Source organism: Rhineura floridana, chromosome 2, assembly GCF_030035675.1.
Source record: "Rhineura floridana isolate rRhiFlo1 chromosome 2, rRhiFlo1.hap2, whole genome shotgun sequence".
NCBI classification, from domain to species: Eukaryota; Metazoa; Chordata; class Lepidosauria; order Squamata; family Rhineuridae; genus Rhineura; species Rhineura floridana.
The window spans coordinates 50,008,773-50,029,892 of NC_084481.1; positions in this window are offsets into that span (position 1 = coordinate 50,008,773).

Sequence of the window (21,120 nt, forward strand, 5' to 3'; positions counted from 1 at the left end):
TAGCACATTGATGAAGCCTCCAAGGAGAGTGCATTTCACAGCTGTGGGTCCTTGTGATGTTCCTCTATTAGTGTAAATAGGGTAAGTGCTGTTTGTATAGGAGATACATGGTAAGTGGAATGAAAGAGGAAGGGGGAGTGAATGGGCAGTAGAATGCTGGATGATTGGCTGAATGTTTAAAATGGCTGACAGTATAAATGGGTGGATGTGAGGTGGATGTGGGATGAAAAGTGAGTGTGTTGTTTTGGTGGGTTTTAGAGAGTTGTTTGTCAGGAGAGCGTGGAGAAGGAGGGGGGTGGAGTTTGGATTAGTATTAGATAAAACCATATGCTTATGTGCCTTATGAAGTAATCTTGTTATCTGTGTTATTTAATAAATACTTAATTTGGTTTACCAAAGGCCTGATCCTTGGCTGGGGTTTCACAGACCAGAAGGGAGGGTGAGGTAAATAACCAAGGCTGAAGGGAAACTGTAACAATTGGTGGCAGCGGTGAAGGGAAATATAACACCACAAGTATTCAGAGCAAACCAGAATTATAAGCAGTCTGAGTAAATCAAAGGGATTGGGACAGCTTAAGCACGCAGTCACAGAGGTAACCTAATTGAGGGAGACTCAGGCGGAGTCTCTGGGAATACTGGTTATAGGATGTGACTGGTGGTGCTGCCTAGCAGGGGGATCTGTTGAGATCTATGCTAGAGCGGAGATTGAAACCATAAAAAAGGACAGTCCGGACTGGTGGAGTCCCTGGTGGTGCCTAGTGACAGGCAGTAGCCACGAGCAGGTAGGAACCTGACAGGGAGAGCCAGGGAAGGGCGTCACAGTCCTCTATGGAGAAGGTTCTGTTTGACGTCACTGCATAGTGCTCCTCACCCACTCATGGGACAGCAAGCAGGGGCACACACACCAACCAATCTCAAAGCCTGGTTTATAGGCCTGGGCTGGCATTCAGTATTGGCATTCCACCAGGTCCTGAAGACATAAGCATTTTCCTGATTTCCTGACTTGAATCTCCTGCTTTGGTTGTTGTTTTAACTGTGATGCCATTTTAACTGGCTTGTTTGTTATATATTTTAATTATGGATGTTTTGATGTGGTTGTTTTTCTACATATTTTAACAACAACAACAACAACAACAAAGCAGTGGTTTTATAATTGGCTTTGTTCTTGTAATTTTGTTGCTGGCTTTTATTTGTTTGTCATCCGCCTTGGTATTTCTTCTTGAAAGGAAGAAATAAATTTGTTTCAGAACAACAACAGTATAGGGAGAGAAGCACTAACAGGCACCTAGATCCCAGGTAGCTCAGGGCTTTGTAAGTAAAAACTCACACCTTAAATTGGGCCCGGTAACATAGGTAGCTAGTGCAGATCCCACAGGATAGGCTGAATGTTAACATGGCCGAGTGTCTGAGCATCTTAAGCATTCTAGCTGCAACATTCTGCACTTGCTGCAGTTTCTGGATCATCTGTAAAGGAAGCCCCACGAAGAGGGCATTATAGTAATCAAAAACATGAGCAGATATCACTGTGAAAAGGCCATCCTGATCAGAGGAGCATGGCCTATTGTTATGAAGAATAAGCACAACAGTTGGGAATACTAATGATCTAGCTTACAAGGAAATGGTAAAACATTTTATTATGCATACTTGTTTTAAAAACGGTTGCTTTCAACTACATTTTGATAAGATTTTATTATGTCTTGTTTTTAAGTTTGATTTTATTGGTATTCCCTTAGAAATATTCCATATTGTATGTAAGTCGCTAAGAGGTTTTTAAATTTTATTTTGTTAAGCAGTATGCAAATCTTGTTAACATTTGGCTTTATTTTTATTTATTTCCATACTACAACTCCCTGCTCCGCACGGTACTTACCGGCTGCGGGGCGAGATTTGCGGCCTGGGATGAAGCCCTAGCCGCCATTTAGAGGAAGGGCAGGCGTGCCAGGACTGGCATGATGTCATCAAGGTGCGCCACGGGTGACGAGCGGCCAAGCCTATTTAAGCTCGTGCCAGCCCCTCACCCTCCTCTTCTTCTTTGGCGAGCGACGAGAGGACGACGAGGGACATAGCAGAGAAAGCTGCAGGACAGTCGGCGTTGGTTGGGCCTATTAGGCCTAATTGGTTACCCCCAGAGGGGGTTTTGGGAGCCCCAACAGCTGTGGGTGGTAGCGCTGCGGCGTGGCTGTGACTGGGGCAGGCCTCGTAAAGGGGCCTGACCAGCGGGCCTCGTAGTGGGGCCTAGCAGTGGCACGTCCAATACCCCCCCCCACCTAGCAGTTGTGGAGGGGTTGATTGAGGCTTTTTATTAAGCAGCGCGACGTTAGTGCTGCTGCTGGTTAAAAGAAAGACACACAGCATACTAAAAGAAAGTTTAAAAATAAATGAGACTATACTGGATATACAAACAAAATTAAATATAGTCATGCTAATACACTGGTTAAAGACAGACTCATGCATATAAAGGGAAATTAAAAATAAATCAGAATAAAAGGGACGAACAAATGAAATTGTATCTAATCCTTCTAGTTTAAGTTCCCTCTGAGCACTCCCCCCCCAACAGGTTCAGCTTAGCCCCCCCTGATGATATACACAAGTTGGTTCTTTATTATATTATTACAGGGTGGATGCATGATGTGATGGCAGAGCCCTTTCGTGAGGCTTATGACTTCTTGCTAGGCCCAGACATAGGTACAACTTCTTGCTAGGCCCAGGCATGTAGGAGGTTTGAAGTACTTAATTATATGATTATTATACTACATACTAGTATATTGGTGGGGCCTAGTGAGCCTTTTTAGCCTTTGGGCCTTTCATAGTTATATGATAATAAGGGCAGAGATAACAGTTTGCTAGAAAATGTCTAAATCGCTGTATCTTAAGTGAGCAATCCTTTTGCATTCCAAGTGTTAATTTCAGGCTATTTGTTCACTCTGAGACAGAAGAAGCATTTACCTGAATTTAGTTAGGAATGGAAAGTTTAGCAAATGGTAATCATATTGATTGGGGAATAGGAACAAAGAGGAAAGCCCGATTTGCCTAATAGAGATCCCTCATATTACAGGATCTCAGACTGTTTATTGACATAGGGCTGCCTTTTAAGGTCCAGGCAGACTCTTCCCCCCTTTACTGAGGATTGTGGCACCAACAACGAAACATCATTACCTGAAATTACATTTTAGTTAGGACTTCTGATATAATTACCTGGAATTACATATAGTGTGCAACGGTTGCATTGGCTCATCTATTTTGATATGTGTTGGAAAACCTGCTATAGTGCAGCCACATATTGGTGACAGCAACACATCCTCAGCATCTGCTGCTCTTGGATTTATGATATCATTTACTAGAAAGGGATATAGGATGTTAATTTTGCATTTTGGACATCTATTATGATAGGTGTTTGGAAGCCTACAAGGGGGAGGCCGCTGCAGTGGGCCAAATATGGGTGGCAGCGCCATATCCCCAGTATCTGTGCTTTGGGGAACTGGGTTAGCTGCACTAAAATGGTGGCTGGGAAAGTGTGCTTACTCATAAATTATTTCCTTTCCTTATGTGAAACGGAAATATGAGGCCAGTGGCCCTCACAGCGGTGAGGAGAAGCACCCAGCAGTAGCTGCTCAAGGAAAGCGTCCCTCCCCTGTTAAGCTTGAGGTACTGGGACCTTGCTTGCAGACTGCCCAGTTCCTGGGGAGGTTTGTTTTGTTATGGGGTTTTCTTTCAGTTTCTGGATCCCATATTGTAGTCTCAGGGCTTGCCTTAAGGGACTGCACTCTTAAATTTGTCTTGGGCATAGACACAATGGCGATCAGTAATGGCTTCCTACCAGTGGGGTTACAAGGGGATTTATAGCTGCTGGGTTTTTCGCCTTTTCAGTCAATTCTATGAGGTAGAGCATTACATATGGGCTACTCTATTCTTGCACGGAGTGCTTCAGCTCCTTCCTTGAAGGGGCTGTCGGGACGAGAGGGTAAAAAATTTGGGTGCACAGATGTCACAGATTATGGAATGGCTATGTAACTGGTTCATCTTAATGGCTGTGTCAATGGACCATCCTGCCCGGTGTTAACCTACCTGGGCATAGCACCTAATTCACCACCAATCATACTCATGTGGTCAGTCAGTAAGGGCTTCATGCCAGTTAGGCCAAGAAAGTGTTTCTTGTCTGCCCTCCAGGTATTAGAGGTCTTTTCCGGTGGTTTATGAGGTCATAGCAGGGCTTTCACAGCCTTACTACAGGTTCAGGCTTATGGCTGTATAATAATAATTTAATGCTTGTTGTGATCAAATATTGATCAAGAAATTAGAGCCAAACTGCAGGTTACATTTTATATTCTGGCCCAAATCATTTGGTCTAGTTTTCCCACACTCCTGGGGAAGAACTAACTAACTTGCTGTAGAATTACGTGACATAGCTCAGGGCTAGAGCATCTGAACTGCAAGCTGAAGGTCCATAGCATCTCTAGGTAGGGCTGGGAGGTAGAACTGGAAGTCCATGAATGCATCGGGGGTTTTGTGCTGGCTGCAGGCTTGGACTTACAGGCAGTGAGGCTTGGGAACTCTCTCGTCCATTTTAGTGGGATAAAATGGTCATGGGACAGGTCTGTGACTTCCTTCTATTTCGGAACGGTAGGGTTATGGCCCTTGTCTGTTGCTTTGTTCTCTAGTGCCCAGATTTTAATGTTTTCTTTTGGGGCATGGTAAGGTAGAGTATTGACACTGTTTTATTGAGGTGCTGTCATGGACTCAGGTGGAGCGGTTCAGCTGTGCTGTGCAACCGCACATTGGGAGATTGGGGAGTGGAGTCAAAGATGGCCATAAGCCGGTCTGTCGCTCCAGCATGCTCAACAGCTATCAGAATGCAGGAGGAGGTTTCCCCAGGACTTATGGGCCGGCAAGGGCTATGAGCCAGAGTGGCCTATTCGGTGAGTCACCTGCTGGGATTGCCTAGTGAATGGCTGGAGACTGGGCCTCTCAGTCCAAGCACTTCGAGGTAAAGGCTGATGATTTTCCCACTTATTTCAGGGACTTTAGAGTCCGCCATATGTTAGCTGGGTGGGCTAGAGCACACCCTGCCACCCTTGATCCCCGTTGCCCTTTCTCACGGGACATTTTATTGAGTATGGTGGGCCAGTGAAAAACAGTATGCTCCTTAAGCTATGAAGCCAGACTATTCCAGGCGGCAGCCCTTATGCTGGTTTTTGGAGCTTTTAGGATAGGTGAGGTGGTGGCCGGATCCAAGGGAGATTTGTCTCGATGGGCCCTCCAGCAATCAGATGTCTCCATGGAAGGGAGTTGTACCTGTATAACATTGATGGACCGGCAATGTTGCTGAACAGGGATGGAGCAGCTGCGCACCCTATCCTGGGCTTACAGTTAGGCCTCAGTCAATGGGCTGCAGTGTGGTGGCTTGGCTGGCGAGGAATACTTTGGGACGGGCTCCTACCCACTTTGTTCCAGCTTGGTTCAGTGGAGACATCTCTGCATGTGGTGGTCATTTCCCGAGTTGGGAATGACCTCAATATTTGAGTCAAGGCCCTCAGGTGGCGGGCATGTCAAGACATGCAGTTCGGGACGCAACGATGGCCTCGGTTACCTAAGGGCATGGCCCTCAGTTGCAGGCATGTGCGGACATGCAGTTGGCAAGGCAACGGAAGGGCATGGCCCTCAGTTTGGCAGGCATGTGTGGACATGCAGTTTGCGAGGCAACAGAAGGGCATGGCCCTCAGTTTGGCAGGCATGTGCGGACATGCAGTTCAGGAGGCAACGATGGCCTCGGTTACTAAAGGGCATGGCCCTTAGTTGCAACGAAAGGGCATGGCCCTCAGTTTGGCAGGCATGTGCGGACATGCAGTTGGCGAGGCAATGGAAGGCCATGGCCTCAGTTTGGCAGGCATGTGCAGACATGCAGTTCAGGAGGCAACGATGGTCTCGATTACTTAAGGACATGGCCCTCAGTTGCAACAAAAGGGCATGGCCCTCAGTTTGGCAGGCATGCATGGCATGCAGTTAATATGGCGATGTCAGCCTTGGGTACGTCTGGTTTGGTCAGACATACTCCCACGTGTTGGCACACAGCTGGGGCTTAGCCAGTGGGCCACAGTACAGTGGTTGGGCCGTCGAGGGATGCTCTGGGACGGGCTCCTTCCTACGCTTTCCCAGTCGGCAGTGGTTCGTCATGTGCCACAGTTTTTGGTTATTCACCTGGGCGGTAATGACCTGGGTATGCTGAAAGACAGGGCTCTTATCGAGCAGGCGTGTGCTGACTTCCAGGCCATCAAAGGACGCTGGCCGGGAGTGCACTTGGTGTGGTCTGATGTTTTACCCCGTAGGAATTGGAATTGCGAGGGTGACCCTAGGGGCATAAATAGAACCCGCAAGAAAGTCAATAGGCAACTCAGGCTGGCTCTTTTGGGCTCTGGTGGGTCGATTGTTCACCATCCAGAGATAAGACGCAGTAGGATAGAGCTATATAGGTCAGATGGAGTCCATATGACAGATATGGGTAATGACATCCTTCTAGGGGACCTGCAGAGGGGTCTGCGTGAGTTGTTGTTTGGAGGTGGGGCAAGTGGGGACTAAACAGAGGTTTGTCCCCTCTTTGGTGGCAAGGAAGTGCGGGAAAGTGTAAAGGTGAAGGGCAGCTAGGTGACACCTTTAGGCATCTTTGGAGGTGATTGGTGGTTCCAGAGGCCTGCAGCTCCGGGTTATATGGCCCGAGGGCAGGATACGGGTCGCCTTTGGGGCCAACATGTCTCATCCACTCGGAGTTTCAGGGCACCGGGGGCAGGCGGTGATGCAGGTTAGCCTTCCTACACACCCTATGGGTGTGGTCAGGGCAAGGGGTTGGCAGATTGGCAGCCCCTTGCCTGGCAGGGGTTGAATCGCCCCAATAGCTGCAAGCAGGCTTTGCCTGACTCACCAGGAGAATCCCGCACTTATGTTCCCCTCTGTAGGTTCATTATGCAATGTGAATTTGGTTAATAAAGTGGCCCGTTATTTAACCCAAATATATATTGTGTCTGTGTCTTATTTCACCCCTGGGCCGCAACTCCCCACTCTGCACGGTACTTACCAGCTGTGGGGCGAGATTTGCGGCCTGGGATGAAGCCCTAGCCACCATTTAGAGGAAGGGCAGGCGCGCCAGGACTGGCATGATGTCATCAAGGTGCGCCACGGGCGACAAGCGGCCGAGCCTATTTAAGCTCGCGCCGGCCCCTCACCCTCCTCTTCTTCTTCGGCACCCGCCCTACCCTCCCTCTGCTGCAGTGTGATTAATTTGGTCGCTTCGGGGCCGACTAGGAATTTTTGGCTTGCCTGTGCTTTAGCCGGCGGGTTTCTTTTGCCTACTCCATACTGTGGTTAGCAGTGAGGGTGCTCAGGGTTAGCACGGGTGCATTTCTGGTTATTAGGTTGATTTGGCTGTTTGATCTTAATATCTTAATTGGTCGCTTTATGGCAAGGAAGTGCAGGAAAGTGTAAAGGTGAAGGGCAGCTAGGTGACACCTTTAGGCATCTTTGGAGGTGATTGGCGGTTCCGGAGGCCTGCAGCTCTGGGTTATACGGCCCGAGGGCAGGATACGGGTCGCCTTTGGGGCCAACATGTCTCATCCACTCGGAGTTTCAGGGCACCGGGGGCAGGCGGTGATGCAGGTTGGCCTTCCTACACACCCTATGGGTGTGGTCAGGGCAAGGGGTTGGCAGATTGGCAGCCCCTTGCCTGGCAGGGGTTGAATCGCCCCAATAGCTGCAAGCAGGCTTTGCCTGACTCACCAGGAGAATCCCGCACTTATGTTCCCCTCTGTAGGTTCGTTATGCAATGTGAATTTGGTTAATAAAGTGGCCCGTTATTTAACCCAAATATATATTGTGTCTGTGTCTTATTTCACCCCTGGGCCGCAAAGCATTTTGTGCACTGTAGATTGCAAAATATATGATGAATGGTAATAAGGCTGCAATCCTACAGATACTTACAAGGGAGTAAGTCTTATAGAACTCAATGGAGTTAAACTCTGAATAGATATTGGTAGGACTGTACTGTAAGGGACCTACCTTACCCCAAGGCACTGCCAGTATATTTCAAAGTAAACACTAGTTTGTGTGTGCAACTGAGAGCTGATTCATGCAATCGCATTTGAGGCTCATTGCCCATCTCAGGTGACCCCAGATCACCTTTCTTAATAAATGTTGAGGTGGGGAAACAGTCATCCGAATCTTCTGCAATGTAGCAATCACACCACAAGCACTTCAAATTAGATCATTTGCAGTGAAGCAGTATAGGATTAGATAACCCGACATATAGAATTGAGCCAGAAAAGCATGGTTAGCTTCCTTTTTCTTGGGAACATTGCCATAGGATATTTAATTACCATAAGAGGTCACAACCTTCATTTTTATATCCAATCTAGCAATTAACACCTTTAAGTAATGCTGGGCATTGGTTCAATTTTGACTCAGAAGAGAAAAATGTCACATACCAAATGATTAGCTCTGGTTCTTGCTGCAAATGAAGTTTTGGGTTTATTCATTAAAAAAAATTAAATGCAGGTTTCCAATGCAAGGAACAAACAGAAGTGACCCTGCCTTGCCTGTAGCCAACATGGTGCCATGCCAAAAGATGGCCTGAAGTCTGTTAAATACTGTTTACTATTAACAGTAAGAGCCCTGTGCTCCTACTGGGAGGAAGGGTGGGATATAAATCAAATAAATAAGAATTGAGTCAAATGTTAAGATAATGTATATGCCCATTCTTTGAATTTGAGAGGAAGCAAACTTAATTCTTTTTCAAATTTTCCACTTTGAATGGACATCACTAAATCTGCCAGGGTGATGGTAAATAATTATATTTTGTAAAGGCCAGGGGTCATACGGAATTGCAAACTGGGTGAGCATGAAAAATGGAAATGGACTGCCTTCAAGTCGATCCCAACTCATGCCTACCCTATGAATAGGGATTTCATGGTAAGCAGTATTCAGAGGGGGTTTACCATTGCCTCCCTCTGAGGCTAGTCCTCCCCAGCTGGCTAGGGCCTGCTCAGCTAGCCACAGCTGCACAAGCCAGCCCCTTCCTTGTCCGCAACTGCCAGCTGGGGGGGCAACTGGGCTCCTTGGGACTATGCAGCTTGCCCATGGCTGCACAGGTGGCAGGGCACATAACACTGTGGGGGTGATCTTTAGCTGGCCCTTGACACCCAGGAAACACAAGCGGGGGTTTGAACTCACAGACTCTGGACTCCCAGCCAGGCTCTCCTCTCCACTGTGTTATACAAGGTCATTGGGTGAGCATATGCAAGGTTAAAAAGAAAGAATAGAAACAAGGCTCAAGACTAGGAATGGTGAATAGATGAACATGCATGTAGTCATATGCAAGAGATCTTACAGGAAGCTACCTTATACCGTCAGGCCATTGGCCCCTCTAGCTCATCACCATCTACGCTGATTGGTAATGACTCTCCAGGCTTTACCCAGGAAACACAGAAAGCTGCCTTGCTCTGCGCCACACTCCTGGTCCCTCTAGCTCAGCATTGTCTACAATGATCAAAGGCTGGCAGCAGCTCTCCAGAGTTTCAGACAGGGTCTTTCTGAGCCCTGCCTGGAGGGGAACCTTTTTCAGCCTAAGAACCCCATTCCCTTGTGGGCAATCTTCCAATGGCTACATGCTCATGGTGGGTGGAGTCAGAGGCAAAAGTGGGTGGAGGAATGGATGCGACTCTTACCCTTTGTACTGTAGGCTTCATTCCAGCCACATCAAAGTCAAGAGTTTTCCACACACACAAACCTCCATCCAGGCAAGCCAGAGACATCATCACAGTTCAAGGATGCATTCCAGCCAGGCAAAAGTATCCAAGAAGGAGCATGGCCAGGGAGGGGTGTGAGGCAGCATAGCATGGGGAGAGTCTCAAGGGCCAGGCAGAGAAACCTTGAGAGTTGAATTTGACTCCTGGGCTTAAGGTTCCCTGTCCCTGATTTAGAAGTAGAGCAGGCTCTTTGGGTGGAAGCAGCCATGGTGGCAGGTGTTCTGGCCTTCCTATTTTTATTTTATTTATGTATTTATTATATTTATATTCCGCCTTTCCTCCAAACATATTAAAACATCTCTAAAAACATCTTTTTAAAAAGCATTAAAAACATCTAAAAAAGTGAAACGAAGGGAGGCACATTAATTTTTGACAAAGGATCCAAAATCTATAGTAGGGAGGTACCTTTGTTAGGATCACCTACAACATCACAAAAGGGGTGAGGAAATTTTTGAGTTTATCAGAACTTTTTATCTGACTGGATGTTAAGCAAAATGAGGAGAGGAGAGAAAAACCTGGCATGAAATTAAAGTCACAAAATCTTCAACTGTAATAGTCTAAGACAGGGTCCTGGAGGAGACTTTGGGCCCCTTTCTGACAGGTGTTCATTCTAGATGGGTGTTCCTGATGCATGCAATTTTTGCAGTGTCCACACAACACCATTAGTATCAAAATGCTACATCTGGAGGACACCTGCTTTACGAGAAAAATTCACTATGTTTCTTTTCTTTAAAAAAAAACTGTTGCCAATGACCTGTGTGCAACATTAAGCTCCCCATCTAGAAGCATCCTTTTGGACATAATAGGATTAGGAACTAACAGATTACGGAGTGCACCCAGGCTGTTGGGACAAAGAAACAATCACGTGTGTTATAGACTGGAGTGGAGTTCCTATGCACCATCGTAGGCATTTGTGCTTTTTTTATTTGACAGATGGTAAATTCCAACAGAGGAAAAGTTGGACATTGACACAGGGGATGGAAGGGGAGACTCAGATTGACATTCAGCCCCTAAGGCCTCTCAGAGTTTTAAAGGAGAGGGCCAATCAGGTCAGAATGGAGGAATAGACTCGGACTGTGCAAGCTATTCATGTTTATTTATTTATTATTTAATTTGTATCCCGCCCTTCCTCCCAGCAGCAGCCCAGGGCGGCAAACAAAGCACTAAAAACACTTCAAAACATCATAAAAACAGATCTTAAAATACATTAAAACAAAACAAAAGCTAGGACAACTCATTCAATAACAGGCCAGTGCAATGATACCCCAGTGATGAGACTCCAGAAGATTTGTGAAGAACCTGGCCTCTGAAACATATGGACCCTCAAGCCAAATAGCGTAAGGCAAGTGAAGAAAATGCATGGCACAAGGAATTCAAATGGAGAAGCAGTAGGCCTACCTACTGCTATCTCATCTTCCTGTGTCAAGCGTTCTGGTTGAAATTCAGGAAACTCCCCTTGCCCATCTTCTTGTGAGAGGCTATTTCAGGGAACATGATAAGGAGACTGCCCTTACTGATAGCTTTGGGGTCACTGAGCCTGTCCCCAAAGATGTTGCATGCTGAGGCTATCCTTGCCACAACATTGACAGGAAGCTTGGTGCATTTCCAAAGAATCTAATCACTCATGGATAAACTCAGAGTCATTTTCATCTTTAACTTAAAGATCTGTCTTGGAACCATGGATCCTGTCACTCACAGAGATGCCATCTTCTTGGCTATGTACCTTGGAGCCATATGGTACTAAACAACAGATTCGTTTTCTTATATATGGGCTATTACTGAAATTGTTACCAGTGTACTAATCACACACTTTTAAAATATTAGTGCCTTTAAAAATGTAATTAATGCACTGTAATAATGAATGCAGATTCTGAAACAGTTGGGGGGCGGTGAGCTTTTTTTCAGAAATCTTTATTAGGGAGCTTTTTCTAAAGCAGATTGCCCATTTGGCCTACAGCAAAACATCATTGTTATTACACCCACCCAGGCCATACATCTTCCCACTTAATTCCAAGCCTCATTTTAAAATGAAAATATCCCATGCTTCATTGAGGCATGTTTGGTTTCAGATCTGAAGTTTAACTGGGAGAAATTATAAGAGAAACACACAGAGATGATTCAAACAAGTTTTAATGAGGCTTCCAAATAAAATACTTACTAAGTTTCTAAACCCCAGAATTTCTGTGAGGTTTTCTTTAAACAAGAAAATTTAGCCCCATTAATGCTATTGGTAAATAGCATGTGCTCATCTAAGGGTCATATTTGGCCCTTATTTTCTTGCATTTTTTTAAAAAATGTTCCACCTATTAATGGCTTTAAAAAAAAAAAAACTTCAAGGAGAATAGCCAAGGTCAAATAAATGTCTCTGTTCTCCCTGTATGACACAATGCTCCTGGACCTGCTAGAAACAATTTCATAGCATGACTGCATAGAGACTAAACTTGAAAAGCAAAGACATGAACTTAAAAACCAATTCCATTATTACGTGGATACACATACATGCAAGTGGCATCAAATAAAACAAAACTATCTCTAAACTTTCTTGTTCTGTTGAGTTTAAAAGCCATTTTCTCATGAAACAATATTATATAAGCAAGGGTAAAATACGTATAATTTTATTCAGTTATAAAGCTGTTCAGAGTTCTCTGTTAGTGTGTCTCATGGTGCAATCCTATACACAATTGCAGAGTATAAGATCCACTTAACTTAATGGGGTTTACTTCTCAGGAGACAAGGATAGCTCCGTAAGGTTGCAGTTCTACCCATAAATATATGCAATCCTAAACACAGTTTCTATGGCAGAAGTCGCCTGCCTTTTTAGGGCTATGGACCTATTTGAGTTTTTGAGTGCCACCCCCTCTGGTCACTTCTCTCCTCACAACCCCAGATTAGCCCTTCTGCCCACTAAGGGACAGAAACAAAGTATGCTTGTATGCATATTTCACTTTTCCAAGGGATGGGTTAAAAGCCAGATCCAGTAGAATTAATCTGAGCCTTGAAAAGCATAGAGTTGAAAGAAGAAAGAGTGTCACTCTTCCAACTCTTTTCCTTTAACTCAATGTACTTTTCAAGGGAAAAAATTCTAACCACCCTCACCACCTCATGACCAAAGGGCCAGTGAGTGGAGGGCTCAGAGGCTTCATTGGCACCAGGGGAAGTCCACACAGGCTCTATGTTTATCACCCTTGTTCTTGGGAGAAAACCCTATGGACCTATGGGACTTCTCAGTTAAAATGCTATGGAGTGGGCTCCCACTGTCACAATATAATGATATAATATAGATATATGAGCTGTCACAATAGAGTGGTAGATGTAGTTTATCTATGGTAAAAAAAAACCCTTCACAATAAAATATCAGTTGCATTCAGTAAAAACTGACGAACATAAAAAGAAATAGAAAATGAAAAGTTTAAAGGAACGGGAGGGGAAAACTCACTGTAAATATTCTGTCATCCCTGCATGAGAATAGAGGTGATGAGCTCATTTTAATTGCTATAGAATCTTGTCAGCTGCTATATTACTTGATCTGCATCACTTATGGTTTGATCTCTGACTAATTTTAAAAGTGTTTGAGGAACCCTGAAATCCATTCCCATGCAGTGCCAGCCACATATGGAGGGATCTGCATAGGATGTAATAGTGCTATCAGCTGCTGTGCACCAGAGCACACTGGGCTATTCTCAGGAGCAGCTGATCCATACATGCCTCCCATTTCTCCATCTAACCCTCCTTCTTGCACAGGTGCAAATAACTCTGGATATAGTACAGCTGATGGAAACAATAAAGTCAAGTTTTGGATGCTCCTAGAAAGGTTGTATTCCTTCACTAAAATAAATAAATATCACACTGTTCTTGTTCCAGATTCCAAAAGTGTTATAACACAGCACAATTTTGCATGCTGCAATAATAACCAAACAGATTGATTCTTTGCGGTTTTCTTCGGGGTTTTTTTGTGAAATACCTGCAGCATGGATCAATCAGAAACGCAAAGTGTATCTTTCCAAAATTGTTTTTGCTTACCTACACAATGAACTGTTTAGTTATGAAGGATATCCAGAATATGGAATAGATTGAAAAATACAGCTACAAGTAGAGTGTGATCCTTCCCCTTCAGGTGGAGCTGGATGTCTAGTTAGATATCTCAATGCTTTCTTTTTCATCAACATTCTGTGTAATTCTGTACGTACTTTCTCTTACTTTTTTCACAAGAAAGGCCTCTTGCTGATCATTTTACCTATGTAATTGAAAGACGACAACAAGATTATCCTTGCCTTTGTCGTTTAAATATTTATCTCTGTGTGAAGTGTTTAGGACTGGAGTGTAAATACACATTGCCACTTACAACACTCACTAGTCCAACAATTAAATGAGTTTACCACTCATAATCATATAAAATTAACATGTTCTGAGGTGCTAGAAACATTTGATTTCCTCTTAAGGTTGTGTTCTTTGAAAAGAAATACTGTTCTTTTTTTTTTTTTTTCAATAATTTTTATTCAGATTTTCATAAAACATACAAGACAAAATCATAAAACATTCAAAGACAAAAAACAAAATCAAAAATAGTTAAACAAAAAGAAAAAAAGAAAAAAAAACAAAAATAAAAAATAAAGAGTAAAATATTGACTTCCCATTTGTCAAAGATCAAATCAGTTATAAGTCTATAATATATAACAATCCTGTCTCTTAAGTCATATTATAAAATCACTTTCCTCCAGTAGTTATCTTACTTAATCATCAAATCTCATAAACATTACTTTATTCTTTCCACAAAAAGTCAAAGAGAGGTTTCAATTCTTTAAGAAATATATCTATCAATTTTTTTTTCCAGATAAGCATATCGATTAATCCATCTCATTACTAATTATGATAATCTTATTGTCATAACCATAGTCAAAATAAACATTTCAATTAATCCATCACATCAGAATCTGTTAGGTTCAATAATTTCAGTAGCCATTGTTCTATTATCTCTATTAGTTCCATTTTCCATCTTCCATCTTCAGTAGTCTTGTTAAGTCCAGTAATTTCAATATCCAATCTTCCATTATCAGTATTCCATAATAATCTTGCTGTCAAAGCCATAGTCATATAGTAAGAGTCTGATGGGAATTACCTCTATCCCAAATATTTTCTTGCCATCCATTCTGAATAGGTTGCTGAAATACTGCTGTAAAATCATATCTCTGTTCTTTTTTTCAAAATACACTGGGTCATCTCTTAAAAGTTTTTCCATTGTCACATGGCTGCAGTTAATTCCATAGATTTTCTCTATATTGGGCTCCATCACATCATTCCAGTCCAGAAGATTATCCATGCCATTGATAACTTTATCTCTAGAATCTTCATTCATTTCTTCAGAGATAACATTGAGTTCCAAACAATAGATTTTATTTCTAAAGTCCATAGACTCCAAATCTTGTTCCTGTTCCACGTTGGTTCCAATCTCCGGGATCTCCTCTCTCACAGGGACCCCTATTCCAGTCTCCAGGGTCTCCTCTCTCACAGGGACCCCTGTTCCAATCTCCGGGGTCTCCTCTCTCACAGGGACCCCTTCCAGGGTCACCTCTCTCACAGGGACCCTTATATCTTTAATCTCCTGCTTCATTTTACTCAATTCAATTTTCATTATCTCAATCTCATCCATTATTTTCTGAAACATAGTTATTTCCAGATTTTCAGCCACTTTCTTAATTGCCATTTTAAAAGAAAAATATAGGAAAACCACTTCTTATTTCAGCAACAATTGGGTTAATTCTCCAAACTTGGTGACATCACAGTATAAACAGAGCAGACAGCCTTATCTCTCCAATAGTTAAGTAAACAAAATGCAGTTCCCAGGATCGAAACAATTAATGGCAATCGTCAAGAAACAGATTCGTCAAAATAAAATAGACCAAAAAGAGAGTAGTCTCAAAACAGTATAATATTTTTCAAAATAAAAATCTGGAATAGAAATCCCTCTTCTGTGTATATCTTTAGAATGCAAATCCAGGACAGCTTTTTGCAACAAAAACAGAGATAAGCTATTAATTAGTGCGTAGCAGAGAGAAGTTATGGCTCCCCAGTGAGATGTCAAAAACTGATCAATCTGGCAAATCTCTTTTAAACAGCAACAATTTAAGTCAAGTAAAAGAAAAATATAGAAAGAAGGGTGCTTGCCTGTTAGTGCGTTCTCTCTTAGAAGATAAGGTGAACGTTCGCTTTATCAGATAGAGCTTGCTGTTGAAAATCCGTCCCACCTTCGTCGGCTGGACCTCGTCCCATAAATTAATGAGATCTGGTCGTCCCAACAAAAATAGGCTTTGAGGTTAATCTCTTCGTTTCTCCCTACCCGGGAGAAGTTTAATCAGTCAAAAAAAAAAGAAAAAACTGACTGATATATCTGAATAAGCTTCTTTTGAGGCAGGAGCCCGTCTCAAAAGCAGGCACAGGCTAAGTCACCCTTCCCGGAAGTCGAAAAGAAATACTGTTCTAATGGGATTTGCACTTAATATTAATCTGAATAATGTTGGGAATGAATATAAATAAAATGGGAGGCTGTTGGATGCCGATTTCTATCATGAGGAAAGAAAATCTCTGAAGTTACAGTGAGTATTAAATAGGATTTAAATGCTTAGATATCTAGTAGAGCCAAGCCTAATCAGGCAGAGATATAGAGTGTTGACTCATAAAGCCTCTTCTTGTCTTCCGTTGATGTGCAGAGTGAACATGTGCTGAGAGAGCAGCATTGTGCCTGGTATGGGGGATCTGCAAGAGGAAGGAATACCTTCTGAAGTCCGCAAGAGTGCACAAAAACGTTCAATATAGCCCTTTTAAAGTGTGTATGTTCAGTGGAAGGTGAGAAGGGGCTCTACATGTGTACTGCAGGCATATGAACATGAAGAAATCAGGGGTGGGCATGGCAGGAGAATCAACAGAGGTTGAGGAGTGCAATCTAATGTAATGTCCCTCCCCTTCTGAATCCATGTAGTCTAAAAGTAGGGAGGGGCAGGGGCACACATGTAAACTCTATACCCAGCATCTTCCCCCCCCCTGCTCCATTTCAGACTTTCCCCTGTTGAGGCAGTAGGTTTGAAACAGATTCTAAGTGTGTTTAGGTGAACATGCTTAGAATCCTCCTTGCCATCAAGAAAGATCCCAACCAGTGCAACTGGGGCCATTGGGGCAGGGCACTCCTCTGCCCCCTCATCATTTTTAGCTCACATAGGTTCAGCATATGGTTTATAGGAAGTTGTTATAGCATAGATCTATAGTACAGTACAGAGTTTATAATTTATAATTATAATATAGAGTTTACAATTTAGGGATATTCCTTTAGCATTAAGAAGTTGGTGATTTGAGGACATGCACCTTGAAAAACTGCTCTCAGAAGATCCACCCTGATGGCCTGTGCTGATCAAATATTTGATTGCTTCATCTGCATTCTGAAGTAGTACACAGGCCATAACGTGTGATTCTTTTAATAAATGTTGCCCATCATGTTCATTACCACAAGATGTGGTGGATTAAGGATGGATGAATCCTGCAGTATTAGTCCTAGTTCCTCCTTTTTCCAGTCTGAAAGTCAGTTTGCCACACCTCCACATCAGTTTGCTATTTTTTTAAAAAAGTCCTCACAAAAATTCATCAGCATTTTAATGTGCATTTCTCCTAATTTACACATTTTTGTGTGCAATTTTGCTCAACTTGTGGATTCAAAGTGGCATAGAAGATAAGACTTATTAGAGAAGTTGTATGTCTGAAAGAGACAGATCTTCATTACAGCCCCCAACTTACATGGTTTTAAAAGGGGATTAGACAAACCCATGGAGGATAAGGCTATCCATGGCTATTAGACCTGATAGCTATGTGTTAATTCCAGGGTCAGACACAGCAGACCTCAGTTTGAATACAACTTGTTGGGGAACAACAGCAGGACAGGGCCATTCTGTCCATGTCCTGCTTGTGGGCTTATCTGTGGGAAACAGGATGCTAGATAGACCTTTAGTCTAATCCAACAGGGCTCTTGTTATGTTTTCAGGCCTTCCAATGCTGCTTCCAATATTCTTTTTCTTTGCTAAATATTAATGTCATAATATGGACCTGAGAAAGAAAATGCCCTTGGAAAGTACCAAGTGTCCCACACGTAGGTCTGTATATGCATATCCTGCTGGCCTTCTTCGCACGTTCAGTAGACTATATATGCACAGAGTCTTTAGACATCATCACAATTGTGTTCATAACTGCCACCACCTTCATTCCTTTAAGATGCAAGATCATTGGAAACAACCCAGTTTTCAAAGGTTCCAGCTTGCATTTTCCTTCTAAAGCATGTAATTATCTATAGGTGACTTGTAGGCTGCTACTACCTACCTACCAGGAGTGAAATCCTAGTCTTGTGTTTCCTAACAATTTTTGCTTCTGTGTTATGCTTTGCCTTAGCACTTTTTAAATAAGATCCTGACATCCGTACAGTTCCATTCACAGTGCAAATCCCCCTTAATTCAAACACACTACTTCCCCCCCCCTTCTATGACAAGCATATCTTATGGGCTCTCAATTTTAACCAAGGCACTAAAGGCTATTTCAATTTGACTACAGCAGTTTTCTGCCAAATGGCTACTCTAAGTTATATTGTGCACATTACCCACCAGAAAGCACAGAGATGATGAGAGTGCACTGTCACCTACCCTGCACATCGATATGGAGGTTATTTGATTTGAAATTGGATTCTAGCCTTCCTTGATCTGTTGTATAAATGGAGAAGCATGTTTTGAGGAAATGCTCCCAAAGTTTATGAAGAATCTGATGGACTTTTCCCCCTCCTCCCTGCCCCCTCCAAGAGTTTGCCTTCTGCTTTGTTAAGAATCCCCCAGTTCCAGGGCTAAATCTTTGTGATAAATATTCAGAGTGGAAAAAGTCTATGCTTTTTAAAACGGAAAGATAAACTTACTCAAATTATTCCCTGCATGATTTTCTTCTCTGATATTAGTCAGGTGCGAGTTGCCCACTTTTGCAGCAGGGCTGCCTTTTTGACCTTTCTTTAAACATTTAAGACTTAGTTCAGGAGTTCACCAAGTAAGATGAGACATGTTTCTTAAGTACAAAGCTATATTTAAAAAAAAGAAAGAAAAGAAAAAAGAACCTTTCTAAACTTCTAAATATATAATATTCTCAGAGAGTCACATCAGTCATTGTCAAGATGAAAGCAATTTAAATGATAAGTTCCTGCTAAAGTGTGTTCCCATCTTAAGACCCTATTCATGGTGAGCAATGGCTTACTGCATGTGTGGAGCATGGGGAAGAGTACACACACACACATACACACACACACACATTCATTGTGGGGCAGACTGAATTGTAGACATTGTGATTCAGAGAGGAAGGAAAACTTGCTGTGCAAGTTACATGCATATCACCAGCATGTGGATGGCCCTAAGGGCAGCACACAGAACTTCACAGACAACATATTAAATGGGCATAGGAGAAACATCCTTTTGACCCACATAAAAGAGCCCTTTGTGCAGATCTCATCAGCGCAAGGACTTACTTTGAAACAGATCAAGATGTGCAGTTTTCTTCAGAATCAAAGGTAAATTGGGAAACTTCCTCCCACCTCAGGTGTAAATGGCAAATTCACGATAAATCACCGTGGCATTTGTTTTCAAATATTTGTGGAAGATTGTAATGTAATTTATTCATTCATTGCATCGGGGAACGATATTACACAAGACCCTACAAGAAAGCACACATTTTTATTTGGTGTTAATTAAAGTTTGCCTTTTGTAAAAATGCTTTTGGTAGGTTCAAAGGAGTGGAGTGGAGAAGGAAAACAGTGCCATAGCAAGTCCCTTGCAGGCTGGCCTTGTGAGGGATTCAAAGATAGCTCTAAAGCAATCAGCTCCAAGGGTCTAAGAATTGTGCCACAGAATGGGGTACACTAGGCAGCAGAAAAAGACAACTCTTGCAAGAGTTGGCATCTGGGGTCAAACTGTATCATTCACAGCACATTTTATCACACTCTTTTGAACATTATTGTACTTGTGCATGGTGGCCAGCTTTTGACAAATTCAGCAATTGGGAACATTTTTTTTTAAAAGAGAGATTCTGATGTAGCCCAGGGACAGGCTGTGAATCTGAACCATTGTGTGTTCATTTCTAAAGATGAGAAAGTCCTATAAGAGGAAGTTTCCTTTTGGGGGAGACTTATTTTGGGGAGAAAATGGTATAGACATTATTTTTTTAAAAAAAGAGGGGGGAAAGACTTGCAGTTCTATATGTTAAAAGTACTTCTGTCAAGCTAATCTTATAAACTCTCTATCCCATCAAAATCAGAAATACAAAGGAAGGTATAATATATATAACATATATAGCTAACATATTTTTCATGTAATTTTTTTCTTGATACTGATGATTTGAGTAATCATGAGGCCTATGGTGTGCCTGTATTAAAAGGCTTTCATTCTATTGGTTGGAAATAGCAGGGATTATATTTCAATTTTGTTTAAGATGTTTTCCTGCTGTGCATTGTTTTGCTGTGCTGCCTAATCCCTATCCCCACCCACTGTATACTTCATAAAATTGCAATGTTCAAGTTATTGTTTAGGTCAACAAGATGCAAATAATTCTTGAAAAGCAAAGCTTGTTAAGAATTTATCATAGAGACAATAAAACCAGAAAATAAACCATTGATCATTGGCTGCATCTTATTTGCTCTAAGTTTATTACATTGCAGAACCATCCTTGCTGTAAGTTCTGAACACACCATTGTACATTGCAGGTGATATCTAATGTTAATCATAGCTCAGAGCTGGTGCAATGAAAACAACGGGTCTGCTCTGAGGATGACTGCTCGCTGGGGCTGATGGGAGTTGTAGTCCAAAACATCTGGAGAGGACCTGGTTGACAAAGGCTGGTTAAAGGATTACTACCACCCTCATTTTCATAAAGGAACCATTTATATTATAGCTAAAATATCTGAGATGGAGGAGGAGGGTTGATGATGGGGAGGGGGAGAGGAAAAAGCATGTGGAGAGCTGAATGGAAAGGAGTGGTATATAAGGAAAGGGCTGAAACTCAGGGGGAGGGCATTACCTCAGTGGTAAACTGCTTTGCATGCCAAAGGTCCCAGGTTCAATCCCCAGCACAGCCCTTTAGCCAGGGTGGGGCACATGGTTGCACCCCCCCCAAGCTGTCCTTTGCCCTCACTGGGAATGTTTTTAATTGTCTTTTTAATATATGACATGAGAGCCAATGACAGCCTCATTTAACAGATGACAGCTTGTTTTAAAAACCAGAGCAATTTAGGAATAGGACCCTCTTAAAAATTTCAGTGAATAAGGCAGGGTGT